We start from the raw sequence: 22,138 nt of genomic DNA, 5'->3' as shown, positions 1-22,138 counted from the left end.
TTACGTCAGTATCAGACCGATACCGATACGTAATATCGGATCGGTCCATCTCTAGTTGCATATATTCCAAAAATGTGGTGGATAGCACGAATAGTAGCTTTCAAGCTTTGCAACAACATTTCTGGCAAGTTGAGGGCAACATTGCCCTGTCAAAAATATACTGCACACTTATGTGTACGTAGAGTTGTTCTTTGGGCTTTTGGGTCTTAGCCCCATCCTCCACTAACAACTACCCATCAGTAGATCTCCACAGGCATTCCAGTTCAGTGGTCATTCATTCATTTAAAAATAGGATGTCAGCACCTCTTTCAGTTCATGAGGCAGTCAGTTCATCACTGCAGCTGCATACATTCAACCATCCCACAATACACAGAAAGAAAAGTCTTGTAATCTGACGTGTTCCCTAGGAAACTGCTTCCCACTCCATCGCTAGCTGGAGTGACTTTTTTAAGCTCTTTGCTTGGATAAAACAAATATTGATCAGGTCTGTCATCACCTATTTCCTGTATATCTGATAACATAAAAACATGTCATATTACACTTAGCAGAGAACAGAAGAGAGCTGTGGAAAGACAAACAGACACTTGGAGTAAAAGATTCTCTTATGGTTCCTAAAGCACATAGATATTTCTCTTGAGTGTTCATCTCCAGTCTGTGACCTCTCGATTGGTTAACTTCCAATTGGATTCTGCACTGCATGCTCTGTTTAGCTCACTCTTTAGTTTTGTCTAGACTCACTGCTTACTATTTGTTGATCTTATCGTCTGGTTTGATTCTATAGCACCTAAGATGTTATGTGTGCCGAGCTCATCCAAATGGAATTGGGATTTTCTCTCAATAGCTATGAGACAGCGCATAAGACCTGATAAGGACTGGATACTTTTTTATTATGTCTTGATATGTGAAACTTTAAAACTGACAGAGGTATAATTTCTTTCTATCATGACTGTATAAATTTAAAATTAGAGTCAACATCAGTTTCTGTTTGTGTCATTCAGCATGAAATAACAAGGGAACAGGCGTCAGCTGCCCGTAAAACAGACTTACTATATATGTATAGTACTATACAGTGCTATATATGATTAAAAAAGTTAAAAGGTTAAACATCACACAAACTAATGAGAAAGCAACAATAACGTTACTAATGATTAGAAACATTATCTAAATTAAAAACTTTGCAGTTTTTATACATGGATTAATGGTGTTAATGGAAATGCACCTCGTAGCACTGATGTACTGATGATTAATGTGCACATGTTTTTCTGTTACTCAGCAGGATAAGGGGCCTAAAAAAGTATCTGAGCTCGGATGAAGTCTAAGATGACACGGTCAGCTGCTGTATTTCATATCTGCCAAAATCTTCACCGATATTTCATCACAGTTCCAGCTGACTAATGATCTGTGGCTATTATTCACTACAACTCACACAGGTCTTATTTTTGAACAATGAACAGTGAGCAGGATGTCCTCTATGTTATGAATCATACGGAGAATGCTGAGCATAGAAGCTTCAAATAGCCCCTGCAAATTCAGCAAACATTTGTGAGGGAAAAAAAAGCAGAGTATATATATATTTATGTATATATATATACATAGAGAGAGAGAGAGAGAGAGAGAGAGAGAGAGAATATATACAGATATATACAATATAAATATAAATATAATATAAAATATATACAGAAATAAACTCACTTTAGTTGTGAAGATTAGGGGAATTTGTTACATGATTAGAGTTTATATGATTCTCAGGCGGTCTGTGCTGAGGAGCTGACAGAGAAGGGTGTAATGAACAAAATGAACACTGATCACAGCTGTTGTGGAGGCAGCAACACCTTTTTGCTGTGACCTCTGAATCCTGACTCTAACTTGAACCGTTTGATACTGTACATATACAATGAAATATAATATTTCTATGTCACTCACCCAGTTCTCTATATAAAGTGACTGCAGAAAAGTGAAATACTGCATGTTATCTTTTAAAACTAATCCCCCCAGTTTTACGACATCATTGTTATCCATATCAAATGATGGCACTTTTGATGGGATCAATTTTCTTCCTTTTGTATTTGTTTTATTTTTTCACGGTGTTTATTTTCCTCTTTTGTACTGAGGAACTCTTGCAAATTGTGGATTTTAACTATCTGTATTGACAATAGGTATAAATACCTGGATACATTTTATAGTAGCGATCATGATGTTACAGTAGTTCCATCACACCCTACCAACACAAGACCAATCTTTATCATTTTCTTCCCACAGTCACAGATGTTACATGCAACATTCATGCTGGCTGTTCCAATTAGCACAACGAGCTTCAAAAGGAAGGACGAGGCAGAGAATAACGTGAAACTGAATTATTCCCAGATCTAGTTAATTATACACCTGCTGTATAATGAAGTGTCTCAAACCAACAATGCATCCATAATGGTTTCATATTTAAAGAAAATTCTGCAATTTCCTTGTGTTTCATCAGATATTGAAGTCTTTAAAAATGCAAAAACACAATTCATGTCCTTAGAAGAGAGTGCAGACCAACATTAAACTGTCCTGTCAACCAAAGCCCAGGACGCCTTGCACGCCTGAGCTTGAAAGAAGAGGATATCTCCAAGTAAAATCCCCACAATACCATAAGACCACTCTTTGATAGTGCTCATGCAGCCTGGCCTTGCCTACCCACCCACAGAACTGTTGTATAACGCCTGAGAGTGAACTCTGGGTCACCCACATCTCAGTCTCACACTTCTCTAAAACATTTGGGAGTAGTAGTAATGTGCTCTGTGTGTTCAACAGTTCAACAAAGAGTTAAGATGCTCTTAGGTGAGTGCAGAGCGTGGCTGTACACAGAGTGGATGCAGTTAAGGGTCCTATGTGGTTATATAGGCCTAATGCAACAAAACAACTGTTATTAGAGGGATCCATTTGTTACACCTACACTTTACATTCTGCATGAGATCTCAGTCTAGATTTAGGTGTGTGCACTTTATGACGTATTAGTAGTTTGATAAACTGGACCCCTACAACTAAGATTTGAAACATAAGATCTATAAGGAAGGGCAGCTCGGTGGCACAGTGGTTAGCACTATTGACTCACAGCAAGAAGGCTCTGGTTTTGAACCCACCATCTAGCCAGGGTCTACCCTGCCTCTCGCTTTAAAATAGCTGGGATAATCTCCATCCCCCTGCAACCCCGAATTGGATAAGGGGAAGAAGATGGATGGATGGAGATCTCTAACTTTGGATTGAGGTTAAATACTGTATAAGGACATGACTTGCTTTTATCCTGCTACACCTGCTCATCTATACTGATTCAGTTACAAAATCACTCCTCCGCTGCATGCATCACTTAATTCATTCACTTCTAACGTCACAGGCAATAAAGCAGATAATGTTTGTAAACTGTTTAGGCTCTTCCATTCATCTGTCTTCATTCAGGTGCTCACAAATGGAAGTCTGTACTTGTGTGCCCCTCTCAGCATCTGTAATTATAACGAATGACCCCCTCAACAGCCTCGCTGTAGGCTTTTAGCTGCGATGGCTGCTGGGAATCCTTGTCCACTGATTGCGAAAGAGAATTCACTGCTTTGGACTATTAGTCTGACATGAAAAGATGTAAAGTTTCAGAGTGAATTAAACGTATAAGTGTGTAGAGCTGCATGTCTCTGTAGTGTAAATCAAAGACGCGCAGTAAAGCTGCAGCATCTTTTAACACCCAAGCAGATAGGAAAGTGGGTGGCACAGCAAATAAATGACAGCATCGATTGTCAGCTGTCTCACGAACTGTCCTTTGTGGCTCTTTTCTTTTGCAGCTCTTTTCACAGAATTTCTCTAGTTTAATTACTGCGTGGTTGAGCCCATTCCTTGTTTTCACTCGCTCATTTGCTTTTTGACCATGCTCTCACTTTATTCGTACCACGTGGGCCTGCTCACTTTGTTGCAGGTTCCAGTCCTCCTCTTTTTCTCATATGTTGCTATTTACCTCTTTCTTAAAGATAAAATGATAGTCCTGGTAATTACCCTGTAAGAGGTGTAAAAAGCTGTGTGGGCAGAGGGAATAAGAGAGTATACAACAGGGTAAAAATAATAAGAGAGGAGAGGATTAGAGACATTGTTTAAAAGGAAACTAATTACTTGGAAGTACTTTACCACAGTGTGATATGTCCCAGCACACACACTGTTCTTCTTTATTTGGCAAGTAATCTAACAGCTTTTAAAAGTCCTGTTTAGGTCATTTGTTCCATTTGCCGCTTGTGACTGTTCAATCCTGATTTTGTGTCATCTCAGCTACTATGAATGAAAAGCATGTTGAAAAAACTAAAACTGGAAAAAAAAAAAAGGGGGTTGCCTTCTGGCTCATAGTCTGTTTTCAGTTTCCAGACCACAGTTACCACTTAGTACATGAATCTTCATAGAAGGTTATTGTTCAAAATGCTTTAAAAAATGTGATATAGTGAGTTTAATCTTATAGAAGATTACGGAAAATAGCACAAGTCATATTTTCTTGTTTATACTTAATAAATGATAAGTCACTTATAAAAAATGTTGCCAGTTAATTTTCTGCAAATCAGTGATCAGTTTATCTCTTCATGCACTAATTTCATTTGTAGAGTATCACAGTGCCAACAGTCGATAGTCACTGTGCGCTGCATGTGCACTTCTCCTGTGTATTCATCTCCATCGGTGCAGGACTGGCCCAAGTGTTGAAGATGGAAACATTACCTCATGGCTTTGATATTCAATTAGGTTCTCAATCAGTGTCCACAAACAATTAGATCACTCTAATAAATTATAGATGCAGTATAATTCATGAAACTCATTCATTTCTTTCCCCTATAGTTACCAGGGAAACTCCGAGTGCATCAAAGGATTCACGGTTTATGAGGTTGATCTCAAAGAATACTTTCAGTAGCATCAGGTGGGTGTTTAGTGACTCACTGCTGCAGATGATGTCTCCATTCTGCTTAATGAACATATACTGCAAAGCAGAGGAAATTGGCATCACCGCATTTCTTATCTCCAGTTAAGTAAATTTCACTGAATGAAAAGTCCATCGATTTGTTTCTCGTCCCACCCTTACACGCAGACATACTATGAGATGCAGATCAGGTAGGCGCCCGATCTGTTTTTTAATGTTTGCACATTCTTATCAGTTTAATTTAAACATCAGACACTGAGGCTGTGGCCCCAAAAACCACTGAAGCTCTTTCAACTATTCCAGACACTCCGTATAGCACATCCTACATACACATGCACATACACACAGCAGAATGAAGGGCTTAGCTGAAGGCTATCATGGCAGAGATGGACTTTTTTCTCAGCGGGAAGCAGAAATACAAAGGCTAACAGGCAACAGATTTAAACCATACAACCCCCACCCTCTCTCACACGCGCGCGCGCGCGCGCACGCACGCACACACACGCACACACACACACACAGAGAGAGAGAGAGAGAGAGAGAGAGAGAGAGAGAGGAGGCCACAGCAGTAAGAAGCTCCTCTAAAGGAACAAAAGCAACGAGGACCTCTAATGTTTCAAATTAGCAACAGTATCACTCCATGCACTGTAGCCTCCAAAGACTGATATCCGTCTTCACTCCGACTCCAGACTCCACTGCCTTCCTACAGAGCCCGGTCAGCAGTTTCCAGTCTTTGCCACATGCCACATTCCATGCTGCACTGAATATTCCAGTTTTGAGTTGGAAAAGTTGTTGTTCAAAGCGCTGTGACGTGAAAGCTCCCATATTTCAAATGTTTTTGTTAATGCACTCTCAAAGCAACGCAATGACATTTTCAATACAGTATAACCATCTGAGATAAAATTCGCCTGAGAGGGCGTTATTATGAACAGATCATGATGAGAGGCAATCATGCTCAACACTAGCAGTGCTGAGGTTATTTTATTAAGCCTTCATTCTGCCTACATATACAGGAGCATTAGCAGAACTACTGCCCACCAAAACCCACACACATTTCCTGCTGCATACTGCCCACTCACTACAAAACAACAGGCTAGAGATGGTGAGTATTCAGGACACAAGAGCCAAAGACAAGAGAAATTCAGTATGGCATTTAAATATTAAATATTATTGTGCACAATGCCTTGGTAGTCCATGTAAAATATAATTTTTTTTATGTTTTGGAAACATGAAACTATCTGCATTTCACAGGACACTTTGTGAAAACACACTATTACGGGCACACTGTATGGACTGAACAACAGGCCTCCGAGTGTTCAGTCTAGTATTCTTATGCAGAGCAATCCACACAAGACTATTTTCTATGTTTTAATAATAATAATAATAATAATAATAATAATAATAATAATAATACATTTTATTTATGAGTGCCTTTCAAGTCACCCAAGGACACTTTACAATAGGATAAAACACTTAGTAAAACAATGGCAGAATAAGAACAATAAAATAAAAGCACAAGATAAAATTAACAAACAGTGGATTCACAGTGAATATGCAGATTTGAACAGATGAGTTTTGAGTTGGGATTTAAACTGTGGGAGAGAACCAGTGTTTCTTATTTCTGGGGGCAGAGAGTTCCACAGCCTGGGAGCAGAGCAGCTGAAAGCTCTGCTTCCCATGGTGGTGAGGCGGAAGGAAGGTACAGTAAGCTGGATAGAAGAAGAAGAACGAAGTGAACGGGCAGAACAAGTGGTGGTTAACAGGTCAGAAGACGTGAGAACACATTCAGCTGAAATAACAGAAGTTGCGGACAAGCGTTGCAAATCAATCCCTGGCAGAGATCGATCTGGTCCTGAGTGTGAATGTTCCTGTTCATTCAAATCTGAATCCAAATAATCCAATTAATCCAAATAAATCCAAATAATCGAAAAATGTACCGGTGAGTAGCGGCAGCCAGACGCGCCAGCGTTCACTCAAGCCGGAAATCTTGATGAACAGCATGAGCAGTCCATCGTCTTATAACATGTTTTATCGTCTTTAATTAATGTAATGGGGAAATGTCATGGTACTGTGTCTTTGACCCTGTGTTTTGTGTTTGTGGGTTAATTTATATCCTTTGATTATTGTTATTCATGGTTTTGGTTCTCTTCATTGTTTTCTTTTTGTGTTTATTCTCAGTTCCTAGGATTTAGCTTTCTGTTACTTTGCCTTCCCCTGTTCCTTGTCTAGTCACTCTAGTTCTGTCTCCCCAGTCAGTCATGTCTCTATGTCTCAGTGTCAAGTCTGTGTCTTTGCGATTGCCTCCTGTTTCCTGTTTTACTTTGATAGTCCTTTTCTTCCCCTTGTCTCATAATGTCTGATTAGTCCCAGCTTTGTTTCCCTCCTGTTTCCCATTCCCTCGTCGTTCCCTTGTGTAAGCCCTGTATTTTCGGTTGCATTTTCTCATTTAATGGTAAAAAAAGCTTCCAGTCTTTTAAGCAAATCTAAACAACTCACCATGGGCACATATCACCCACCTGCCTCAATCATTTCAACGTGGGTATTTTTTTCTGAAAAGAGGTCTGACAGTGAAAACTAGCTTTACAAGCTAACAGCCTCACACTCTTGCTCTTTACTGTCAGTTATAATATTATCCTAATAAACTCATTTAAATGGGTAGAGAAATTATCTGTGGGTTACGTGGGCCTGCTGCAGAAGCATACATTGACAGGAAAAGATTACACTTTGAGGGCACATTTAATGTAAATATCTAGAAAAAGTGTAAATTAATAGAGTTTATAGTGCATACAGGCAAGTTTAAGAGATTCCGTTTTACTGTAACTCTTCAAGAGGAATACACTTTCGTGATAACTGATTACGTGTGTTTATCTCATCTGATTTTCAAGCACAACACAAAGGAAAACTGTGAGATAAACAAAAGCAGTGCAACAGAGGTCTATATGAGGTCAGGAGAAAATTTTGAAAACAAACAATCTTGCTATTACTCACAGGTGGGCATCAAATTATGCAAACAACAACTCCAAAACCAGAATTTATCAGGCCTTCACAGCATTGTCAGCAGGGAACAGCCGAGGATATGTGATCATAAAACATCAGTAATCTGTTTCGTGTGCCTTGTAGATCCTTGCCAAATAAAACCTTCTGTGTAAATATGATGCTAGAAGTAGTTCTTAAACAGAATTTCTTCCTCTGAGAAATTTGACATCGTGGATCGGTTGGTGTCAGTAAAATTATGCCTTCTTTCTCATGTCCAATTATAAAACGACTTCAAAGTGCCTCAGAGCACGCCTGGATAACATGCAAGCAGCAGGTTCAGATTTAGTCAAGGAAATAGAAAGTATGTAATGCAGTCTCCTACTCCACCTCCCACGTTATGCCTACTGTTTGACCCGATTTTGAAGTCTAGCTGTTTTTGTTATCATCCATCTTTGGTCTGCAGTGTGCTGGTTACTGTATATATGAGGCAGCTGTGTATTTTTTGCAACAGAGGAGGTTAGAAGAGGGATGTAATGACTCACCTGCTTCTACCTTAAACCCAGCACCACCCATGGCCTACTTTACGGTCTATTCTTCCCCACAAATGGCTCCTTTCAACATCTATTCTTCTACCACTCTCCCATGATCCCTCTCACTCATGTGCTCCCTCTGTTCTCATGTCTCCTCTCCCTATTTAAATCTCGCTTGCCCACCTACCTCCTCTCAGTCTCCACTACTCCCTCTTTATTTGACTTGATTTGTCTGGAGTCCCATTTCCTTCCAGTCAGAAACTTTTAGTCTCACTTGCCACAACACCTCCCAAAAGGCCTCAAGAAAAGAGAAACTGATGATTGAAGTGAAGAGTAAAGTCAGTGTTAATGTTTATGTATAAGGAAAAAATGAAATATGTCTTTTCTGCTCTGTCAGGTAAAAATTGTGTATCTCCTCTTCTTTGTTCTTGTATAGAAAATATAGAAAATGTTAAAACGCCCTGGGCCTGTGAACACCTTGCACACCTCATTATAGAAAGCTAGAAATGGATAGTTGTCAATATTAAAACAAAGAAACTTCTTTTCCTGGAAAAGTGACATTTAGGTAATACGTGCAGGATTTCCCCCCAGCTTCTCAGTGTGTCACAGAGTGAAAAATGGACTTGAATGTCACACTTTCTAAGACTCTTCCAGCACAGACGGAAATGTGACTCTGCAAAGGGCTAAGACCACAGCTATACCTGTAGATTCCCATCTGTGCCTATCTATATCGAGGTGAAACAAATTCGTTTCATCGAATTCAAATTCATCGGAAATCTCTGATGTCTTGATCTGAAGTTTTTCAGGCTCTAGGAACACATACTGATGGTTTTCAATGGAGCAGCTGGCAGGAATCGTGTGTCTAATCCTGTATCAGGGTGGTAAGAAGTCTATTTATTCATGCCCAGTTATTTGCAAATCAATGCATTACATAATGTTTGTGTAATCAAAGTAAACCTCCTTATCTGATTGCACTATAAACCTCTTAAAGTACATTTAAAAAGAAGAAGGAAAAGAAAATGACAATAGAAGAGTCAAAAAATACAATACTATTACTTCCAAAGTAAGGTTTGTGCTCTCTAAGTGCTTCTTTTTTTCATCAGTTACAGCAAGTCCTCCAGGTCCTAAACAAACAAAGCAGCCCCAGACCGTCATACTACCACCACCACGTTTGACTCTTGGTATTTTATGCCAAATGTAACAGGACACAAATCTTCCAAAAAGGCTAACATTTTTCACAAATATGGCACGAGCCTTTGTGTTCTTTCTGTTCAGCACTGATGCCATTTTTTTCCAGTCTCTGTCTTAGTGTTGAATCATGAACTCTAACCTTAACTGAGGCAATGAGGCCTGCAGTTCTTTACATGTTGTTCTGGGTTCTCTTATGACCTCTTGGATGTGTCGTCAATGCACTCTTGGAGTCATTTTGATAGGAAGGTTCACAGCTGTTCCAGGTTTTCTCCATTTGTGGACAATGGCTCGCCCCATGGTTCACCTGAGTCCCAAAGCCTTAGTCTTCTTTGTATTCTTTTCCAGACTAATAGATGTCAATGACTTTGTTTCTCAGCTGGCATGATTTGTTGCTTTTTGAGCTCTTTTAGCCTACTCCACTTTGTCAGACATTTAAGTGATTCCTTTATTCGAGAAATCTGGTGTGGCAGTAATCGGGCCTGGCTGTGGATAGTGAAATTCAACCAATTATTGTAACAATAAAAATGGTTTTTAATCACAGTTAATTCATGATTTAATATATGATTTACGAATTCAGGAATGGGGCAAAAAAATTTTCATTGTACTTTAATTACACATAATGGAATAAGATTATGTGTAACATAATGGAATAAAATGTATTGGGGGTAATCGTGGCTCAAGAGTTGGGAGTTCGGAAGGTTGCCGGTTCGAGGCCCGGCTTGGACAGTCTCAGTCGTTGTGTTCTTGGGCAAGACACTTCACCTGTTGCCTACTGGTGGTGGTCAGAGGGCCCGGTGGCGCCAGTGTCCGGCAGCCTCGCTTCTGTCAGTGCCCCAGGGTGGCTGTGGCTATAATGTAGCTTGAATGGGTGGATGACAGGTTGTGTAAAGCGCTTTGGGGTCCTTAGGGACTAGAAAAGCGCTATACAAATACAGGCCATTTAGCTTTGAAGATAGGTTTGTAAAGCTAGACCCAAGTCCTCAAATAAATAACAATGAATAATAAATATTCTGTTTCTCTTTCTTGCCCAGCAGCTTTAAAGAACCATTCTTCATCCAGACTGCCCTTGACCTTGGCTTTTAAATCAGTGTTGGAGAGCAGCTCAAAAAGTGCTTTTCCTAAACCCATCTGGCACTTTTATTCAAATCATACACTTAGACAAGAGTTTGAAATGAATTCTTCCTTCTTTTTTTAACTTGTGACTTTGCGATAGCTTGGTTAAATCGTATAGACATACACACTCACTGGGCATTTTATTAGCTACACCTTGCTAGCACTGGGTTTCAGAGCCGTCTAAATTCTTCATGGAAAACATTCAACAAAGTGCTAGAAATGTTCCACAGAGTTTGGTCCATGTTGACATGATGCAGATTTGTCGGATGCACATCCATGATGCAAATCAATATATCTTTGCCCCGCTGGATTGAGATCTGGTGACTGTGGAGAAAATTTGAGTACAGGGAAATCTTTTTCATGTTCAAGAAACTAGTTTAATATGATATGAGCAGCCATCAGGTGATGGTTTCACTGAGGTGGTAAAGGGAAGGACAGCAAGAATACTCGGGTAGACTGTGCCATGTAAACAAATGTACACCAATTGTGCCAAGAAAATAGCCTAAAATTACACCATCTCCAGCAGTCTGAACTGTTGACACAAGGCAGCATGGATCCATGATTTCATGATGTTTAATCCAAATTCTGACACTGAATGTCACACCAGAAATCATCAGTCTTTCCTCCATCTCATACTGTACAATTTTGATGAAGCCATGTGAAATGTAGCCCCATTGTCCTTTTCTTATCTGACAGGACAGACACTCCGTGTGGTCCTTTTTTTTCTGCGGCCAATCTGCTTCAAGGTTTGAGCCTTATGCTTTAAAAGATGCTCTTCTGCATACCTTGGTTTTGACGAGTGGCTATTTGAGTTACTGTTGCCTTCTGATCAGCTTGAGCCAATGTTTCCTCTGACCTCTGCCATCAACAATGCATTTTTCACCCTGAGAACTGCCACTCACTGGATAATTTCTTTTTTTGCCCATCCTTCTTAAATTCTAGAGGTTGTTAAATTCTAAAGACTAAGAACAGCACCAACAACCAAATTTAAAGTCACCTAAACAACGTTTCTTCCAAATTCACACTCGAGCCTTGAAGTTGAGGTGGTTGTCATGATCACGTCTGCTTCCCTAAATGATTTAAGTTGCTAACATGTGTCTGGCTGGATAGTTGCATTAATGAGCAGTTGGACACATGTGCCTAACGAAGCAGCCAGTGACGGTATCATTAATGTGATAGAGGTAACGCTGGTATGTGGTAAAATTCTGCTGATAGCTGGGAAATGGATTGGGGGTATGTGACGTAATCGGGGCTGGATCAACTCCACAGTGAAGGTGTTAGCTGGCCTGGGCACCAAATCTCTCTAGAGGGAACATCAACATTATTTCCACAGCCGTTTGGCATGAGCACCTCAAATGATGACTCAGACTCACAAGGGCAGAGGCTCCGCAAAGCTGATGATTCTTCAGCAAGAGCATAAATGAACACGCAGCTGTATTCACACACATAAAGCAAAGGAAAGAGAAACTGTGCACAACCACACTGACTTACACACACAGCGTGTGCATCCACAGATGCCATCTCATTCACACTAACGGATGCAGAATGAAAAACACTCTCACCAGCATCTCTCCAGGGAGTCTTGTAAATAAGATTTCAATAATCCAAAAAAAGGGAAAATTAAAAATGATCGTATGTATTTGCAGCACGGTCAGCAACACGAACACATTTCCACAGTAATTTTGCTCTCTCACTTGGGTACAGTCTAATTTTACCCTCAACACATAAACCTTCTCTTCCAGTAACTTGTAAACCGCACTCTCCAAATGCGCTTCACATTGCTGGAACATAAACAGCGATACTTGAAATAAAACAAAGGAATACAACACAAATTAAACAGCTCCACCATAACCCAAACTATCTGCCATAAAACTGGATCTTCTTTCTCTTCGCCATCTGTGTGTGAAAATCCCATAACCATAAACAGCCCAGCTGGTAATCCATTCAGGGGCCCCAGAGTTTTAGCATATGTCAGCAGAGCGCAGAGCTGAGTGGCTTTAACAGGTCCTAGGGCGATTATGAAGGTCTGAGATTCCCTCACCTGGATGTAATGGGCCCACAGTCCCAGAAACACCCTCCTCTCCCAAAGGATAGACTCAGAAAGGGGCTGGGCAGATACAGACTGACATGTGCTGGGCAGATGTACCTGACTAAAGGGACTGAGGATCACAGCAGGTACACTGGCCTAATGTGATGTTACTCATGAATGATTCATCCTCTTTCAAAGACTATTTTTACAAAAGTGATGATGAATTGCAGCTTTTTTTCTACCAATTGTGGTGTTTTCAGAGGGTGTGGGTCCAAGTCTATTGTTAAGTCTGCCAGTATAATCTATACTGAAATGTCTTAAAAATAATTAGATCAAATTGGATTACATGTCATGAAAACGTAGATAGAAAGAACAGATATGTCAATTTATGGATCTAGAAGATTCATCAGGATAACTTTGGTGATTCGCCTAATCCTTTCTCCAGTGAGTGAAATGTATGTCACTGAATTTGCTGTACTCTAATACAGCATCAAAGTTTCACTGAATTTGATGACTGCTGTCTGCAGCAGCTGCTGTCTCTGGTGCTTTTTGCTTAAACGATGAACAAGAATGGTGAACATGGTAAACACTTTATCTACTTGATGGCATGCTGCACATGGCTGTCCACTTATAAATTTGTTTTACTGCAATCAGTGGTTAAAGACACTTTTTTTTTGTTGCTGCAATCAAAATTACAGCATTTCACAAGCCAAAATAATCAGATATGGGTAAGGCTGTGTGCACATTCCTCCGCATGATACATAGTCTGCATGAGGCATTTTCACAGGCTACCACTGAGCTCATCTTGCATGCCGCTACACAGTCTGGAAAATTATTTTCCCTGAAGCATAATTGCATGATTAATACTTGCATTAGGCTATCTCTACCAAGTAATCAGTCTCTCCGGACCTTGCCAAATCCAGGTGAATAGCTGTTGTCCAATTAATAAACACTGCCTGCACTTTTGGAATGCAGAAGAATGATCCTCCATCACATCGTCAACACTCCAGCAGTTTGTCAATGTCCATTTTTTCACAAACTGATAACGCTGCTGTCCAAGGGCCAGTTTCATATCAGGCAGGGTAGACTGACTGCTTGATGAATAAGTCATCCAGCTGTTTCTAACAACCTCAACACACCAAAATCTTTCAAATTCTTCTGTTCCTTGTCATGTTGTCTCTCATCATCTAGCATTAGTCCCCAATCAAACGGGACAATTAAGTCATTGTGTTGTGTGTGTTGCAAATCATACAGCTTCATTATGTGGGCTAGTAGAGTGGTTGTGGGTGGCATTTCTGAAACATGAGGTAACTTTTGTTTTCCTAAATGAGAGGTGGCGAGTGAAGTCGTGTTCTTGCAGCTATCCAATCCTTACGAGGATACACTGATTGCTTAAATGGGTCATTTACACCTGGCGCTAACAAACACGCTCTACTTCCTATTTAACATTTAATAGAGCCTCCTAACACATGTCAGGTCAGCACTGTCAGGAAACGCCTACAGCGCTAGCAGCTGTGGGCCAACAGACAAGAACAAAGGAAGAGTAACATGACGATGTGATGACAGATGAAATGTGTCCCAGCTTTGTTCTTACTCACTGTTTTCCTTCTTGTTCCATTTCCCTTATGATCCTCTACTAATTGTTATCCTCCTTCAATATAACCTTCATTTCTGTCTGTTTTCCTCCCTAAAATCCTCCTTACTCTGTTTTCCAGCTGTAAGGCTGCTTTAATCACAACACCCACAAACTGCTGTTTAACACTGATTCTGCATAACGTAGTCGGGAAGGGGCAATCACAGTCAAAATGTGAAACTCACTTCACCTCAAATTAGGCAGAAGAAACATTATTGGGTGGGGTGGGGGTAATAGAAACAGCTGGTGCAACACTTACATCTAGTGGCGTAAGGTGAAATTGCACCTGGATAATCCATGTATAGACCAACACCAGCTCCCATGCATATGCCGCTGAACCACGAGCAAGAAATGACTGAGCCTCCTAGTTTTCCATCCAGAATCTCAGCTGCTGTGAGCACCCATGTGTCCAGAACAAGATGATGACTTCAACAGGAATAAAGCAGCTATTTAGCATCACTTCATCATAAGCCCAATGGGCCGTGGAAAGGCAGCAGTGACTTTTCCATGACTCCTCATGTTAACTGTGCCTGCCTGTCCTGACTCCTGGCTCTCCTTTGGCAGGGTCTTCCAAAACAAGTTCATAACAAGGCTGTTTCCTTCATGTATCTATGCTGACTTGCAAAGTTCTTCAAGGTAAACTTTCCTTTAAGTCATCATCTTTAGCTGCTGTCACCAGACTCTGTCTCATCCAAGTAGCAACTGCTTGTCCACTCTGACTCAGTGCTGCTTCATCAACTTTTCCTCACTTGCTGGCTTTCTGGATTTGTTATCTTGCTATTACTATATGTGTTTTTGTGAGCTACAAATTCATATGGATGAGGATTTATTTCTCACATGACAAATGCAACAAGGAAGCATTGGTGACTTACAGGACTTTCCTTGCCTTTTCTATTCTCTCCGACAATTTAGTGCAACCAAGTCCATTCAGTCCATTCTGAATCAGTCATGCCACATGTCTTTTTCTTGTCCACTGCCTTGCTTTTCTCAACTTCCTTCCTATCAATCAAGCCCCAACCAAATCCCACACACACACATAAATACACACACAAATGTTTTGGCGATTTCAGCACAGATTTAAAGCCTGTCCTAATCCAGTAAACTGTGGTCAGACATGACCATCATTCTCTGTGCTTAGCAAAATTCACACTGGTCTTTGCTGTCTCCCGTATCTCATATGGCAGCCACAAGCCTCAATCACAATGTCCTCTCTGGATAGTAGGGGGATTTTTGCTCCCCTGACTAGATGCAACAACAAGGTTGTGCTGACAGCTGTTTGAAGTTGTTCTGAGGCACGGACTACTGCTGCTGTGTTTAGGAAAAAACATTTAAAGGACATTAGGCGGCTTGGATCCGACTTCAAATGGAAACTCAATCAGGGTGTGAAAACACTCTGACTGTGCAGCAGCTCGCACTATTCACTGAGTCTGTTGGAGAGTGACAGGCAGTAAAAGTAATTATAGATGTGAAGATCTGCCTTGTAAACATAATTTGTGGTTGAGGCAGGGATCGGGAGATAGTTTGCTGTTGGTTGAGTTTGTTTGTCCAAGATCAAGACGGTAAACCTGACCTGGAATTTGATATATGATCAGGATTTGAGGCTGAGCTTCATTTAAAAAAAATGCACAAAGAAAGATCCTGGGTTAATGAGTTGGTATTTTTTTTGACTGGGTGACAGAGGTAAAGTGATTTTGTTTGTTTTGGGCTGAGAAGACTTTAGCTGAATAATCTGGCCAGAGCTGCGCTGAGTCGACAGAAAAGGTTCTAACTGTAAATGGCTGAGTCGAAATAAAGTGGTGCAGAGTGAGCTACAGCCTTTCAGGTTTGGGATGGACTGGGGTAACGCTAGCTAGGTTGCACGCAGCTGGGTTGATGTGATTCACAAAAGAAGTTCATTTCACCTCTTAAGGGATGACAGAACAGGCCTGATGATGTCATCGTCATAGAAACAGCAGTCACTGTTTGAGGCTACATATTTGAGCCTTGCACTGGTTACAGGAAGCTGCAGAAATCCGTCAAAACTCTAAATTCCTTATTATAATACCTTTGAGAATGATAAAAATCCTACACCTCCCATGCATTCACCCCCCCCCCCCACCCATTAAAACAGCTGTGGCTACTCCACGGGCCTCTGATGTGCCCATGTGTATGTACACACACAGGCTTGTGCTTCTGTTAGATCACACATGCATCAGTGTGCATGTCATGACTGTGTGTGTAAGTGTAAGAGATCTGGAAGGGGGAGATTCGCCTCATTGCCTGCGCCACCAGCCGACTTCACCCGGTGCTGGGCTCAAAGCCGAGGAGCCGCTTTGGGCTCAGGGACCACAGCTCTGACTGGACGACGGTCTGAACAGATGCCTGCCACGTCGTTAGAATCAGGGACAGGATACGAAACCTCATTTCTCTTGCCACCTGAGTTTCCTCACATTCGCAGACACACACACACACACACACACACACACACACACACACACACACACACACACACACACACACACACACACACACACACACATCTGTCTTAAAGCTCACACAAAGTTGTGCAAAGGCTGACATACTGAACAATTTGATATGTGCAAGGTGTGCAGACTGTTGAACCATGTATGTTCAACCGTGAACTATGAATGTTTTCAATAACGTGATTTTTCAGAAAAACTGACATTTTAAATATAAATATGCAACCCAATCCTGTATGCTTGCTGGTTTTCAGTTTTGGTTTTGCAGCATAAGAGATTTTTGGGTCTATTATTACTATTATTATGATTATTATTATACATCTTATTCTCTTAAAAACAAGTTTGGTCCCAAATTCAATATTGCGCATTTTGACCACAACTTTATTTGGACGACAGGTACCTCTCTGTACTTCCTAAAGGGAAGAAGGAATGTTTTTGAAAAGAAACTTTGGAACTGAAATCACATCCGAGGAAGATCAGTGCAGCCTCAACTGAATGTGTGGTCACTAAAGATTTGTTCAGGCACACAACCCATTGCCAATGGCCAAGGGGGAGCAGTAATCAATTAGACTCACATGGTATTGCAGTAATTATGTACTCCAATTTACTCCTGGAGGGGGGAGAGGGGGGAGTTGGGGCTGCAGAGAGAGAAAGAGAGGAAAGCAGAGAAGCCCGGGGAACCATTTCATGCTACTCCAAACCACTTCCATTCATGTATCTCTCAGATCGTATCACATTATAGCACCAGCACACCGATTCAAACTGGCACGGAGGAAACCAGGTCCATATTACTCCCTAATTGGTCATTTCCAGGGGAAGCCTTGGTTTGCAAAACCTCCTTCCAGGATGGGGCTTTCTTAAACAAGCAGGGGTTTAAGGCAGAGGCTACATCTGGGCGGCAGGCAAGCCAACAGGCAGGCATTGATTGGGTCCGTCCCAGTAGTAAGGGAGCTGATTGCAGAGTAGGCAACACGTTACATCAGCTTTTGGTTTCCTATTTACCTTATGTCAGAGGAGAAAGGTATATACTGTAGGAACTTCAAAGTAAGCGGGCAGGGAGACGGACTGAAAGCATTTCAATTACAGTGTCCTTGACTGTGAAACTACACACAGTCACTGATGCTACTGATTATAGTCCTTGGGCCCCTTAATGTAAAGTCTGGACGGAATAGCTCCTCTGTATTGGGTATTTTGTAATGGGGGAACTTTGTATAACCGCAGTTTACTTGTGTGTATAACTATCTGTTGATTGCAGGCATATACAACAGGTATACAGAATCTTACACACACAAATGAAGTGGGGGAACCTGGAAATACTTTACCCGCACATTCAGCACCTCATGAGTGTGGATGTTTAACCTTAAACTTGATTCATTTCTTTGTTTTGCACTCGTGGAGGGCTTGATTAAAAATGCAGCTTTCTCTTTCACACCTTTTGCTCAGTCTCTTGACATTTCGTGCACGAGACCTTAAAAGTTTTAATACTTATCACAGATACATCCACTGCAGAACATGTGCAAAAGTATACACCCATACACATCTCTGTTGGGCAGCTTGGGACCAGGCTGCTAAGTGCTGCCAGATTTCAATCAAATGACTGGCTATTGGATTTCTAGCTGTAGGTTACTGGTGATGAGCCGATTCATATCCAATGGATGCAAATGGATGCGGTAATCCTGGTGTGACTCCCAGTGTGCATGTGTGTGTCTCTTCTGTGTGTGCACACACACCGCCATGTGGACGTTTCTAACAAGCCTACAGGTTCACATTTCTGAGCATTCGTATTTAACCGTCTGTGTGTTTGTGTTTGCTTTAGTGTATTTGTGTGTGTGTTTGTGTGTGTGTGGGTGACTACAGCGAGATTTGGTGATGATTATAATTAAATCAGTGAACAGGAGGTGCCCATGGATCTCATTTTCTGTCATATTTTACTGGCACAGGGGCATGTTGAGCACTGGGGGGCAGTGTATTGTAGGGCTGAATCAACCCACAAGGCCCATCAAGCTCTACATGGGTGAGCGGGTCCAACAATAGACTGACTGTTACAGTGTAAGAGCCAGAGCTCTCCTCACCTCCACCAGCGGAAATCACCAACGGAATTTCTACAACTGGCAAAGTGTTGAGTGAGGCAGCCTCAGCACGCCTTTAAAATAAAATCCATCCACTTCACACAGCTACAGTGGTGCATGAAAAATTAAAAGGTTAACCAAACATATGTGAGCCCGGACTGTCTGTCACACTCCACACAGGCCTTAATGAATATCATAAAATGGCTCTGTAATTTAATTACAGCATGAAGACACAATAAGCCAAGATTGGGCATAGGTTTTGGTGATTTATTACAAACATGAAGACAAGCACATAAACAACTCTCCAAAGCGGCCAAGAGTGTGTGCATGCATGCGCGTGTGTGTGTGTGTGTGTGTGTGCATGCATGCACCCGCTTGTTCGCCTGGGTGCCTCTCTACTGTAATAACATCGGCAGGTGGCCCAACCAGCCCCATCCTCTCTGCCTTCCCCCACTGTTCCACCGCAATGGAAAGCAGGTGTCCGACCCTGGTCTGGGGACAGAATTGAATTAATGTGCAAAAACAAATGACTCCATCAGCAGTGTCTACAAGGGCCACGGTGACAGGCCTGCAGCCTTGTACAGCCCAATGCTGAGCCCGCTGTCACCCGACACTGGCCAGCCAGACTAATATCCATACCTATTACACGAGGATTCATGGAAAAACAGCCTGGGCTAAAGGTGAAGATGGGAAGAGAAGGAAATGAGAAGAATGGACGTTAGGCAGGACAAAGCTGTATTCCTGAAATCACCTAGAGATCTCATTTAGCTGGTTAAGGTCTGTTTGTCTGTATTGAACATCCAAAAAATGAAGCGTGTTAGTCCTCTCGATCTGCAAGGCTTTGAGGAAATGTTTTGTCTAATTGGAAGCGACGGTAGTCAATACACAGGCGGGATCCTGCCATAGAATGACATGCCCAACTCTAATATTGTCTCCAATTTCAGGATTACCCTGATAATAACTGAGGCAGCCATTTCCAACATACACACATGCACATTCGACAGGCACACAATACACACAGGCAGGTCTGGCATTGACATTGTGTAGCAGGGCACACAGAGTAAATGTCTCAAATCATTAACTGCATTGCCTCCAATGAGGCTCTCTTGGCAGGGTGCTCATGAGAACCATCTAGAGGAGCTGTAAAAATGACAAAGTCAATATTGAAGATGACTGCAATTACAGGCTTTCAGGGGACCAAGGAGTCATTGGTCTTCCTGGGAAGTGTGGTCACATTTATGCCATGAACTCTTCTCTTTATTTTGAGTTATAGGGGCTTAACCAGTACTTTGTGCTTGCCTTAAAATTTATCTAAAGTATTTTAAATCACCCTAAATTACGTGCCTAGTGTCACCTTTGCAGTTCCTTATTGTCAACTGTCTTGTCATTCTACAGTCACACGGTTAAAGTTTGTGCTCCACACAGTGAATACCATTCACATAAATAGTCAGCTATCAGCGGTAAGATCTAGAATGCAGGATGGCTATATTTACATATGTTTCCCTTCTGTTTCCAGGCAACCAAGGGCTTTCCCCCATGACGAACGCAAGTTTCAAGTGCCCCAGCAGTCACCCATCCTTGCTCCTTTTCAGCCCCACCACTACCACAACTACCACTAACCCCTGGTAATCTTATCATGTCCCATCATTATACCCCTCTCCCCCGGAAAAAAGCAGCCAGCCAGGACTGACGTCCCTGAGACTGCCTTGCCCTTAACTCGCCCTCTCAAAACTCTTTTCAATCATTTGGTGATTTGTAACAACTCTAGGAAGTCCCCGTACACCCACCCCTCACGGCTGCCGGAGTTTAGACTCAACTTTCTGTCACTTCATACCAGCCAGAGGGAGCAGATGGGTTTGGATGGAGGCCACGGAATCCGACAATGCCCGAGCCAACAGCCAGACTTTGATATTAGGGATTAAGCTCCCGTCGGGATGGCACAACATGGCGAGTCAAAGTGAGGCGAGGCGGCCCCATAATTTCAGCCCCCTAATTTGTGAAAAAATTTGTGGAATGACATCAGCAGCTATCAAAACAAGAGTGTGTGGGGGGTGGGGTGGGGTGGGGTGGGGAGGGGGGGTGTATACTGGGGAATCTCGCTGGCTGATTGAGTTGGGGCGTGGTGGTGGTGAAGTGCTTTAATGTTGGGGTCTATCGATGCTGCAGTCTGGCCAGTGCAGACAGACATGGGAGCTAAAGGATAGATGGGGATCAAATGGGCTGGGGTGGGGTGGGGACACCTCTTTCTCCTTCACCCCAGTGAATACCAGTGGCCCACTACGTGGGGGATGCCAGAGTTTCAAAGTGAGGAGGGGCTCAGGGGCATTATCAGCTCTGATAACATTATCTGGGAGCAAAGAGGGAACACGCTGGGTTGTGATTTATAGAGGCTGGAAAGGGTGGACCGTGGTGTTGGCCACTGTGTTACGTACACAGACCCGTCTGCATTTCCAGACTCTCACACTGTCCAAATATATCAGCATTCTCAAATACACATCAGACAGGCAAATTGTTCATCATACACCCTCGGCCCAGTGAGTTCATCTGTTGAGTTCAGCCATAGATCCAGCGGGATCTGTTGACAGGACATCAGCAAGCCAGTTTTGAAGGTGCCATTTACTTTGAGCCACTAAGCAGTTAATCAGCACAAATTTTGTTAGCAGTAAAGTTTCATTTGTTTATAATAAAATATACTAATATATTGTAGTTTTTTGCAGTAAAATTTGAAGTTTTAATTATAAATATAAAACAGTTACAAGGGAAGAAATCCAATGTGGAAATTCTGTGCTTTTTCTTAAAATGAGTTTCTCACTGTGGAGTACTTTTAATAGTATTGGCAAAAAGAAATGTTTACAAAAGCGAGGGTTTGATGGATTACTGAGCTACCATGCTTTCATTTCTCTGAGTTACCCCTACTATCTCTCATCGCTAAATTTATGACCTCCCTAAGAGGTCGCACATTTGGCATTCCCAGCAATGAAGAAGTAGAAGGAATGAGAGACAGAGAGAAAAAAAGAGTGAATAGTAGGTAAGGGAGTGCGGAAGAATGAGGGAGAGGGAGAGATAACAAGTGGGGGAGAAGTGCTGATGGCTATAGGTCAAATGCCTGAAAGCAGCAGTCAATAAAATGATAAGAAATTGCCCTAAGTGTGCGCTATATATCACAGCACTAGTCCTTGTCTAAGTGCCATGTTTTGACCATTGATGGAGGTTGTCTACTTAGAGG

At 41.8% G+C, this 22,138-nt stretch overlaps 1 protein-coding gene across 1 annotated transcript in view; it reads left to right on the top strand.

The window, feature by feature from the left end:
• kcns2 (potassium voltage-gated channel modifier subfamily S member 2) overlaps nucleotides 1-20,940 on the top strand; it is a 45,870-nt gene extending 24,930 nt beyond the window's left edge. Inside the window, exon 3 of the transcript XR_013100759.1 lies at nucleotides 20,429-20,940. The gene's annotated coding sequence lies outside the window, so the exon portion shown is untranslated. The remainder of the gene's footprint in view (nucleotides 1-20,428) is intronic.
• The last annotated feature ends 1,198 nt before the right edge of the window (nucleotides 20,941-22,138 follow it).

The sequence above is a fragment of the Maylandia zebra genome, linkage group LG11 (genome assembly GCF_041146795.1).
Source record: "Maylandia zebra isolate NMK-2024a linkage group LG11, Mzebra_GT3a, whole genome shotgun sequence".
Taxonomy (NCBI): Eukaryota; Metazoa; Chordata; class Actinopteri; order Cichliformes; family Cichlidae; genus Maylandia; species Maylandia zebra.
The sequence above is the reverse complement of the archived record's forward strand: the minus strand, read 5'-3'. Positions and strand labels throughout refer to the sequence as shown.